Source organism: Haliotis rubra, unplaced genomic scaffold, assembly GCF_003918875.1.
Source record: "Haliotis rubra isolate DU_JTF1 unplaced genomic scaffold, ASM391887v1 Scf43, whole genome shotgun sequence".
In the NCBI taxonomy this organism is placed as follows: Eukaryota; Metazoa; Mollusca; class Gastropoda; order Lepetellida; family Haliotidae; genus Haliotis; species Haliotis rubra.
In genome coordinates, this window is record NW_025767113.1 from 886,419 (window position 1) to 896,715 (window position 10,297).

The following is a 10,297-nucleotide window of genomic DNA, read 5'->3' on the forward strand; positions in this document are numbered from 1 at the left end:
CACCGATACTCCCTTGTTTGCCACCGCTGCCGCAACAAATAGCTGACCCATCACTGAACACTGGGCGAGAGAGCTGGAGTGCTGTTGTTACCATCAGCAGAGACTCGGACAGAGGCAACAACACAAAAAACTGTCTCAGAGGGTACAGTAACATTCTTACTTAAAACGTTATTACATGCCCGTTGGAACAGACAGAATAATAGACACCCGATAGCAGAGACCCGGTGGAATAGAGAGGATGATAGAGACCCGATAGCAGAGGCCCGTTGAAAGAGAGGGACAAATAGAGGCCCGATACTAGAGGCCCGGTGGAGTAGAGAGGATAAGGGAGGCCTTATGACAGAGTCAAGGAGGAATAGAAAGGATACGGAGGGCCTTTAAAAGAGGCCTGTATGCAGAAATGTGCCCTATACAAAGTCAAAATACAGAAACGTACCCTGTACCCTAAACGGCGGACGAGTCCATAGTCCACACCCCCAAACCGTGACCGTATGTAGTTGTTCCCGTTCAACTGATTGCGAGTGGTCCAGGCTGGCTATTCTCGAAACGTTCGTAGCCCTACGAACTTCATAAGCCCATTCTTAACACATTGCCTACGATCAAAGTTAAGAATTCTTAGGGCTACGATCGTTTCGAGAATAAGGGCCCTGGGCATCGCGAAATATTCCTTACTGTGTATGCTCGTTTCTTATATAACGTAATCAAATGCATCTAATACAACAGTATGGCAGTTCCGGTCAAGAAAACTCCACAATGCGGAGTGGACTCATCCTAGGGTATGTTTCTGTATACAGATGTTGGCTAGGGTACCTTGGGTACACATCTGTAGTACCCGTGCCGACAACGACCCCTTCGACGCACGTAATGCATATGTATACTCAAAACCATATTTTGGCATCAGATAGGATTATAGTTTCACATAAACACACCATGGGTTAGGAGAGTATACTTTCATACATTGATATTAAGTATTTTTTAAATTGCGTTTGGTTTCATGTACAAAACAAGCATATTTTTGACTGGACATTGCCCCTTTAAACCATTAGGCTACGAAATCTGTCCTTTACGTTTTGGCGTTCAAATGGCATGTTGGCAAAAATATGGTGTTTTGAAGACTTAATTTGAGAGTTTCAGCCTTGTCACTCTCTAACAATCAATGCTAAGCCTGTGGGATCTGGGTCACAGTAGGCCGCCAGAGCTCGATGTCTGGTTGTAAGCGGTGGTTAAACTGGAATGATGGTTTGAGGCTTGTCACTGTAAAGTACTGTTGTCCCTGTCAGCTAGCAGAAGCCCAGACCCCGTTCACACACTCATCCTGGGGTCATGTCTGAGGTGGGATTACATTATAGTACGGGACTAACGACTGTTTTAGCATTAAGATCACTTCGTAGAACAGACAAAACTCATGCAGTTTCTGGTTGCATGTACACACGTCAATTGAATAGGGTGGTTCAGGGTTGTTGCTGAACTGTGCTCTGCAACATCAAACAGAAGATTACATACGTGTTGACACTTACTATATGATATCCCAGCATCGTGACTGTGCAACATCAAACAGAAGATTACATACATGTTGACACTTACGATATGATATCCCAGCATCGTGATTGTGCAACATCAAACAGAAGATTACATACATGTTGACACTTACTATATGATATCTAATCATCGTGACTGTGCAACATCAAACAAAAGATTACATACATGTTGACACTTACTATATGATATCCCAGCAGCGTGTCTGTGCAACATCAAACAGAAGATTACATACATGTTGACACTTACTATATGATATACCAGCATCGTGACTGTGCAACATCAAACAAAAGATTACATACATGTTGACACTTACTATCTGATATACCAAGCACAGTGGATGTGCAACATCAAACAGAAGATTACATACATGTTGACACTTACGATATGATATCCCAGCATAGTGGATGTGCAACATCAAACAGAAGATTACATATATGCTGACACATACTATATGATATCCCAGCTTCGTGACTCTGCAACATCAAACAGAAGATTACATACATGTTGACTAGTGCTATATGATATCCCAGCTTCGTGACTGTGCAACATCAAACAGAAGATTACATACATGTTGACACTTACTATATGATATACCAAGCATAGTGGCTGTGCAACATCAAACAGAAGATTACATACATGTTGACACTTACTATATGATATCCAAGCATCGTGACTCTGCAACATCAAACAGAAGATTACATACATGTTGACACTTACTATATGATATCCCAGCATCGTGACTGTGCAACATCAAACAGAAGATTACATACATGTTGACACTTACTATATGATATCCCATCATCGTGACTGTGCAACATCAAACAAAAGATTACATACATGTTGACACTTACTATCTGATATACCAAGCACAGTGGCTATGCAACATCAAACAGAAGATTACATACATGTTGACACTTACTATATGACATCCCAGCATCGTGACTCTGCAACATCAAACAGAAGATTACATACATGTTGACACTTACTATATGATATCCAAGCATCGTGACTGTGCAACATCAAACAGAAGATTACATACATGTTGACACTTACTATATGATATCCCAGCATCGTGAATGTGCAACATCAAACAGAAGATTACATACATGTTGACACTTACGAAATGATATCCCAGCATAGTGGATGTGCAACATCAAACAGAAGATTACATATATGCTGACACATACTATATGATATCCCAGCTTCGTGACTCTGCAACATCAAACAGAATATTACATACATGTTTACTAGTGCTATATGATATCCCAGCTTCGTGACTGTGCAACGTGAAACAGAAGACTACAAACATGTTGACACTTACGATATGATATCCCAGCATCGTGAATGTGCAACATCAAACAGAAGAATACATACATGTTGACACTTGCTATATGATATCCCAGCTTCGTGACTCTGCAACATCAAACAGAAGATTACATACATGTTGACACTTACTATATGACATCCCAGCATCGTGACTCTGCAACATCAAACAGAAGATTACATACATGTTGACACTTACTATATGATATCCCAGCATCGTGACTGTGCAACATCAAACAGAAGACTACAAACATGTTGACACTTACTATATGATATCCCAGCAGCGTGAATGTGCAACATCAAACAGAAGAATACATACATGTTGACACTTACGATATGATATCCCAAGCATAGTGGATGTGCAACATCAAACAGAAGATTACATATATGCTGACACTTACTATATGATATCCCAGCTTCGTGACTCTGCAACATCAAACAGAATATTACATACATGTTTACTAGTGCTATATGATATCCCAGCTTCGTGACTGTGCAACGTGAAACAGAAGACTACAAACATGTTGACACTTACGATATGATATCCCAGCATCGTGAATGTGCAACATCAAACAGAAGAATACATACATGTTGACTCTTACTATATGATATCCCAAGCATAGTGGATGTGCAACATCAAACAGAAGATTACATACATGTTGACACATTTACTATATGAAGCCATTAAAAACGCAATTTGACATTCATACTCTCTTTACTCACACCAATTTCAACATATATAAACCTAACTGGCAGATCTGTTTTAAGTGAACATCTGTGAATAATTTCACCTGAAAATGTCCAGTCAACAACAACATCAGTGACGCAACAACGACATCGAACAAAGGAGGGGTCACGTGCAGTCAATATCGTGTTTGTCCACTGTGCGCTGCAAGACATGCTCGCAGTCTTTGGGGCATTGAAAGACACACATTTCTCAGGAACAGCTGTTGGATGGTCTGCAGCCTCTGATGGTCTGTGGTCTGATCGTGACACCACGCCCACCTTTTGGGCGCTGAAATGACGTTGACTTGTCCAAATTGTCCTCCTTGCCTCATCATCAGCTGTTTGGAACCGATTTCGCAAGTGTGAAACTCAGATATTGCGGTTTTGTCGAGCTGTTATCACAGGTGGTGCACCAGGTCGCGGACGATCAGCAACACTTCCGGTAGCCCGAAAACGTTGTCTGAGACGACTTACAGTGAATGGATGCACATTAAAGTGCCTGGCAATCATCACATCTGAAGCACCTTGGCTGACCATACCGATAACCTGATTCCTTTCGACTTGTATCAAGTGTGGCATTTTCTCAAAGTGATTGAGTTCCACAATTCCTTGTGCTTTTACAGGGCTTCGGTGCAGGTAATGCATGTGCACAACGTGTTTCATGAATGTGGTTGTGTTTACGAGAAATGTCAAAGGTTCAGTTTTAAGTATCACAGTTCATGTGAGAGGAATGCTCCGGGACTCGGACTCGAAATGGGCCAGAATAACAACCTTTTATCCCTACATCCTCTGCATCTCAGGCAAAAATCTTCAATAGATATTTTGTGAGTTTCAGGGCAACAAATACCAATTGCGTTTTTTATGGCTTACAGTATACTATATGATATCCCAGCATCGTGAATCTGCAACATCAAACAGAAGATTACATACATGTTGACAAATACTATATGTTATCCCAGCTTCGTGACTTTGCAACATCAAACTAAGATTACATACATGTTGACACTTACTATATGATATCCCAGCTTCGTGACTCTGCAACATCAAACAGAAGATTACATACATGTTGACACTTACTATATGATATCCCAGCTTCGTGACTGTGCAACATCAAACAGAACATTACATACATGTTGACACTTACTATATGATATCCCAGCTTCGTGACTCTGCAACATCAAACAGAAGGTTACATACATGTTGACACTTACTATATGATATCCCAGCATCCTGACTCTGCAACATCAAGCAGAAAATTACATACATGTTGACTCTTGCTATATGATATCCCAGCTTCGTGACTGTGCAACATCAAACAGAAGATTACATACATGTTGACTCTTACTATATGATATCCCAGCTTCGTGACTCTGCAACATCAAACAGAAGATTACATACATGTTGACACTTACTATATGATATACCAGGCATAGTGGATGTGCAACATGAAACAGAAGATTACATACATGCTGACACATACTATATGATATCCCAGAATCGTGACTGTGCAACATCAAACAGAAGATTGCATACATGTTGACACATACTATCTGATATCACAAGAATAGTATATGTGCAACATCAAACAGAAGATTAGATATATGTTGACACTTACTATATGATATCCCAGCATCGTGACCGTGCAACATGAAACAGATGATTACATACATGTTGACACTTACTATATGATATACCAAGCATAGTGGATGAGCAGCATGGAACAGAAGAGTACATACTTGCTGATATATACTATATGATATCCCAGCTTCGTGACTGTGCAACATCGAAAAGAAGATTGCATACATGTTGACTATTGCTATATGATATCCCAGCTTCGTGACTCTGCAACATCAAACAGAAGATTACATACATGTTGACTTTTATATTTACGCCGCTTTTGAGCAATATTCCAGCAGATATCACGGCGGGGACACCAGAAATGGGCTTCTGCAACATCAAACAGAAGATTACCCATGTTGACAATCTACCGGATATTCGGCGTGACGAGCCAACGTTTAACCACTAGGCACCCCACCGCCCTCAAACAGAAGATTACATACATGTTGACACATACTATATGATATCCCAGCTTCGTTACTTTGCAACATCTTACTGAAGATTACATACATGTTGACTCTTGCTATATGATATCCCAGCTTCGTGACTTTGCAACATCCAACTGAAGATTACATACATGTTGACTCTTGCTATATGATATCCCAGCTTCGTGACTTTGCAACATCCTAACTGAACATTACATACATGTTGACACTTACTATATGATATCCCAGCTTCGTGACTCTGCAACATCAAACAGAAGATTACATACATGTTGACACTTACTATATGATATCCCAGCTTCGTGACCGTGCAACATGAAACAGAAAGATTACATACATGTTGACACTTACTATATGATATCCCAGCATCGTGATTCTGCAACATCAAACAGAAGATTACATACATGTTGACACTTACTATATGATATCCCAGCTTCGTGACTTTGCAACATCAAACAGAAGATTACATACATGTTGACACTTACTATATGATATACCAAGCATCGTGACTCTGCAACATCAAACAGAAGATTACATACATGTTGACACTTACCATATGATATCCCAGCTTCGTGACTTTGCAACATGAAACAGAAGATTACATACATGTTGACACTTACTATATGATATCCCAGCATCGTGACTCTGCAACATGAAACAGAAGATTACATACATGTTGACACTTACTATATGATATCCCAGCATCGTGACTCTGCAACATCAAACAGAAGATTACATACATGTTGACACTTACTATATGATATCCCAGCATCGTGATTCTGCAACATCAAACAGAAGATTACATACATGTTGACACTTACCATATGATATCCCAGCATCGTGATTCTGCAACATCAAACAGAAGATTACATACATGTTGACACTTACTATATGATATCCCAGCATCGTGACTCTGCAACATGAAACAGAAGATTACATACATGTTGACACTTACTATATGATATCCCAGCATCGTGACTCTGCAACATGAAACAGAAGATTACATACATGTTGACACTTACTATATGATATCCCAGCTTCGTGACTCTGCAACATCAAACAGAAGATTACATACATGTTGACACTTACTATATGATATCCCAGCATCGTGACTTTGCAACATCAAACAGAAGATTACATACATGTTGACACTTACTATATGATATCCCAGCTTCGTGACTCTGCAACATCAAACAGAAGATTACATACATGTTGACACTTACTATATGATATCCCAGCTTCGTGACTGTGCAACATCAAACTGAAGATTACATACATGTTGACTCTTGCTATATGATATCCCAGCTTCGTGACTCTGCAACATCAAACAGAAGATTACATACATGTTGACATTTACTATATGATATCCCAGCATCGTGACTGTGCAACATCAAACAGAAGATTACATACATGTTGACTCTTGCTATATGATATCCCAGCTTCGTGACTGTGCAATATGAAACAGAAGATTGCATACATGTTGACACTTACTATATGATATCCCAGCATCGTGACTCTGCAACATCCAACTGAAGATTACATACATGTTGACTCTTGCTATATGATATCCCAGCTTCGTGACTCTGGAACATGAAACAGAAGATTACATACATGTTGACACTTACTATATGATATCCCGAGTGGCCAGTGTGATTTCCCTCGATGCCAGCTGCCGAACAGACTTTAGGGAACTTCTTTTCAAGCGTGTGAATACCCAGTTTCTTTTGGAGAACCGGATCCTATTCTCGCCGTTTGGCGCCAAGGCACGTCTTTAAAACGGTCCCTCCGACGGTACACTATTCAGATACAGCCGCAGAAGTTTGATGAAACATCTCTCGTTATCGGGCTGTGCATATTGACAAACTTTCCTATCGTGTAAACAGAATAGCGTTAGGGCATTTTATCAGTATCGGATGAATATCCTACGTTTCAAGTCCGCCTTGTTGTTTTGCGTTCCGCCCTTGAAGTCGACATAAAGTCCGCCTTGATTTGAGAACAGACAAATTCTTGCCCCTGAAGTCGATATTTAATCTCTGCTACAAGTGCAAACTGCCACTTCCCACCAGCAACTTCCTGTGGTCGTCTGCCGCCCTCAACCCAAATACTTTACAGTTGTAAAAGTAAACGGCATTCAGGAGTTGTTGAGCATCATCATTTCCAAACACTCCTGTATCCCATAACTTCATTTCATACTCGAGAGACACGGGTCAAATCAAATCGTTTATATTCGTCTCTCAGAAAACGCCAAATACCACTACATATGTTCTTCAAGGACAAGGCAGGATACGGGGAGCCATTTTGACGGCGTGCTTCACAAACAAATCAACTCATCCAAAAATCAAGTACTTCACCGCATATGCCAACCGTGAGAGGTGGGACAAAGGCATATCTTTCACTGGTCTGCATTCCTTCTGTCCACGCTCGAGTATTCCTTGCCACAGCCCAAGTATCATAAATTTTAACACACCATCGTGTGCTTTCAGCGGTGTTTGTTGGGATGCGAGTCCTTTGGAAATGCTGCAAGTCATTTTCAGTCACAAGGTCACCAAAACGAGCGTCTTCTTGTTCCTTCGTTAATTTGAAATCCTCCTTGTCGTCGGGATCAATTGCATGCAGCGACGAGTCAATTTGAGTTAAAACATCGGCCGTCCACTCTTCAAACTCCATGATTTAAATTCAGGTCTCTTAGTTGGAATTGCTGTCGTGCTGACCGGGCAAACTGTCGGGTTCAAATGAGCAATTTCGTGAATTAATGCGCATGTGCAATTAAGTATTACACTAACGACTTATACATTAACAGTTTACAACATCAGCCCCAACCAGGCATGATTTGTTTATTGGATACTCGCGACCTGGAATGAATTTCACGTGCATCACATGCTGAAGCGCAGATGATGAGGGTGGGAAAGGAGAGAGATGCAAGAAAATGGAGTTTTAATTAATCATGATCTTCAAATCCATTCAAATGAATGTAAAATTATTTATAATAAGAAAGAACATGAAAACTCGACCGGAATTTTAGTATAAGTAAGTTACATTCATGGTTTCTTCGGTGCATCGTCCAATATCCCTACTCTTTTAGGCGTGGAGACTCCTCTGCTTCGCCTCGGAGGCCCCACACCAAAAACAGTAGGGATATTGACCCATACACCTCGGAAACCATGAATATAACTAACACATATTTATGAAGACAACTCGACCGCAAGGTCGCAATTAAATCATTTCCACTTTAAAAGGGGCGCGGTGGGCGAGCTGGGCGAGCTGTCTGAGGCGCCAGGCTAGTAATCCAGCGAGTTTGGAGGTGCCGGGATCGAGCACACCTGTGACCGGGTGTAAAAAACCTCTTTCAGTGTTGTCATAACCCCTAGTGTACAGTACACAACCCTGTGCACTTAAAAAAATCCACGAATCCGTTGGTAGATGACCAGATACGTGCAAACACCTAGTTTCGGGTACAGCAACGTGCAGTAAACTTGGACAAAGTACTGTGACTTTGTGTCCCAGTCCACCCAGCTGTGAATGGGTACCTCGTAAGGATGGGAAAGCCACATTAACTCGGTGCGCCGAGTAGCAATTGAAAATACGATGTGCCGTTGTGATGGACATCCAATGATCGAGGGACAACAAAGCGCCTTGTTGTACTGGATATCGGCGCTATACAAATGTTTGTATGTATGTAAATAATGTCTAGGGTCACGTTCTACCTTTTGTGCAAAAAGAGCGCATGCTGAACGTGTTGACTATATTTCCCCTGACTTCTCCCCACTGAACATGTCTGGGCTGAGATGGAACAAAAGCTACGACAGGGTCAGGACCGACCGGTAGCGCTAGCTAGGATGGACCAGTCTGTGGTTGATGTTTAGAATAAACATCCCCCAGGTTGTTATCAATCACCGGGTGCCTTAGCACAACTCCCCTACATCGCATGTGTCGTCCTTCCCGATATCGACCATCCTATAATCACGGATTAGTTTTGTTAGTCAGTTTGTGATGATAAAACCTCGACAAGACGAAGCACCAAATATTATGCTGGTGTGTTCTTAAAGTTTATGCTATACTATATGAAGCATGGATATTGTATTCTGATAGCATAGATCTGGTCCCCAGGATTTACACTGTGTCACTGTTGCAGATATGACCTACTATTCCCTAGTGTCAAACATCAGTTATAGTGTGTTAGTAGGTGGGTACAGAGTACGAGGACGAACTGGGGTGTAAACAGCACCTTGAATGTCTGTGAGTGTTTGGGGATGTACGTGACCCCCCCGGATTTAGTGAATTAACATAGTAAACCAATATAACTGTGACCGGTCAGCCTGACTCAGTCCCGTGTGTTCCCATCCACTGCCTCGTGCACAAAATCACGTTACTCGTTTGTTTACTAGGGGTTGTCGTTTCTCTCTCAGAGATTGTGTTCTTCCGGCTTTCCCTTGCGATGTTAGAGAGAAACATTGGAACATCTAAACATGGCATTCAGTGCCCAGTACCAGTACATCAAATCTTATATTGGAAAACTGACACTTCATTCGTGATTCCCAGTGGGACTAGTATTATGGTACAATGAAGTGAGAGTCATATATCAAGAATGATATGTTGACAACTTGATACAACTATATCATTGTGAAAAGGTACCCCGGTTTTCGGGTAAG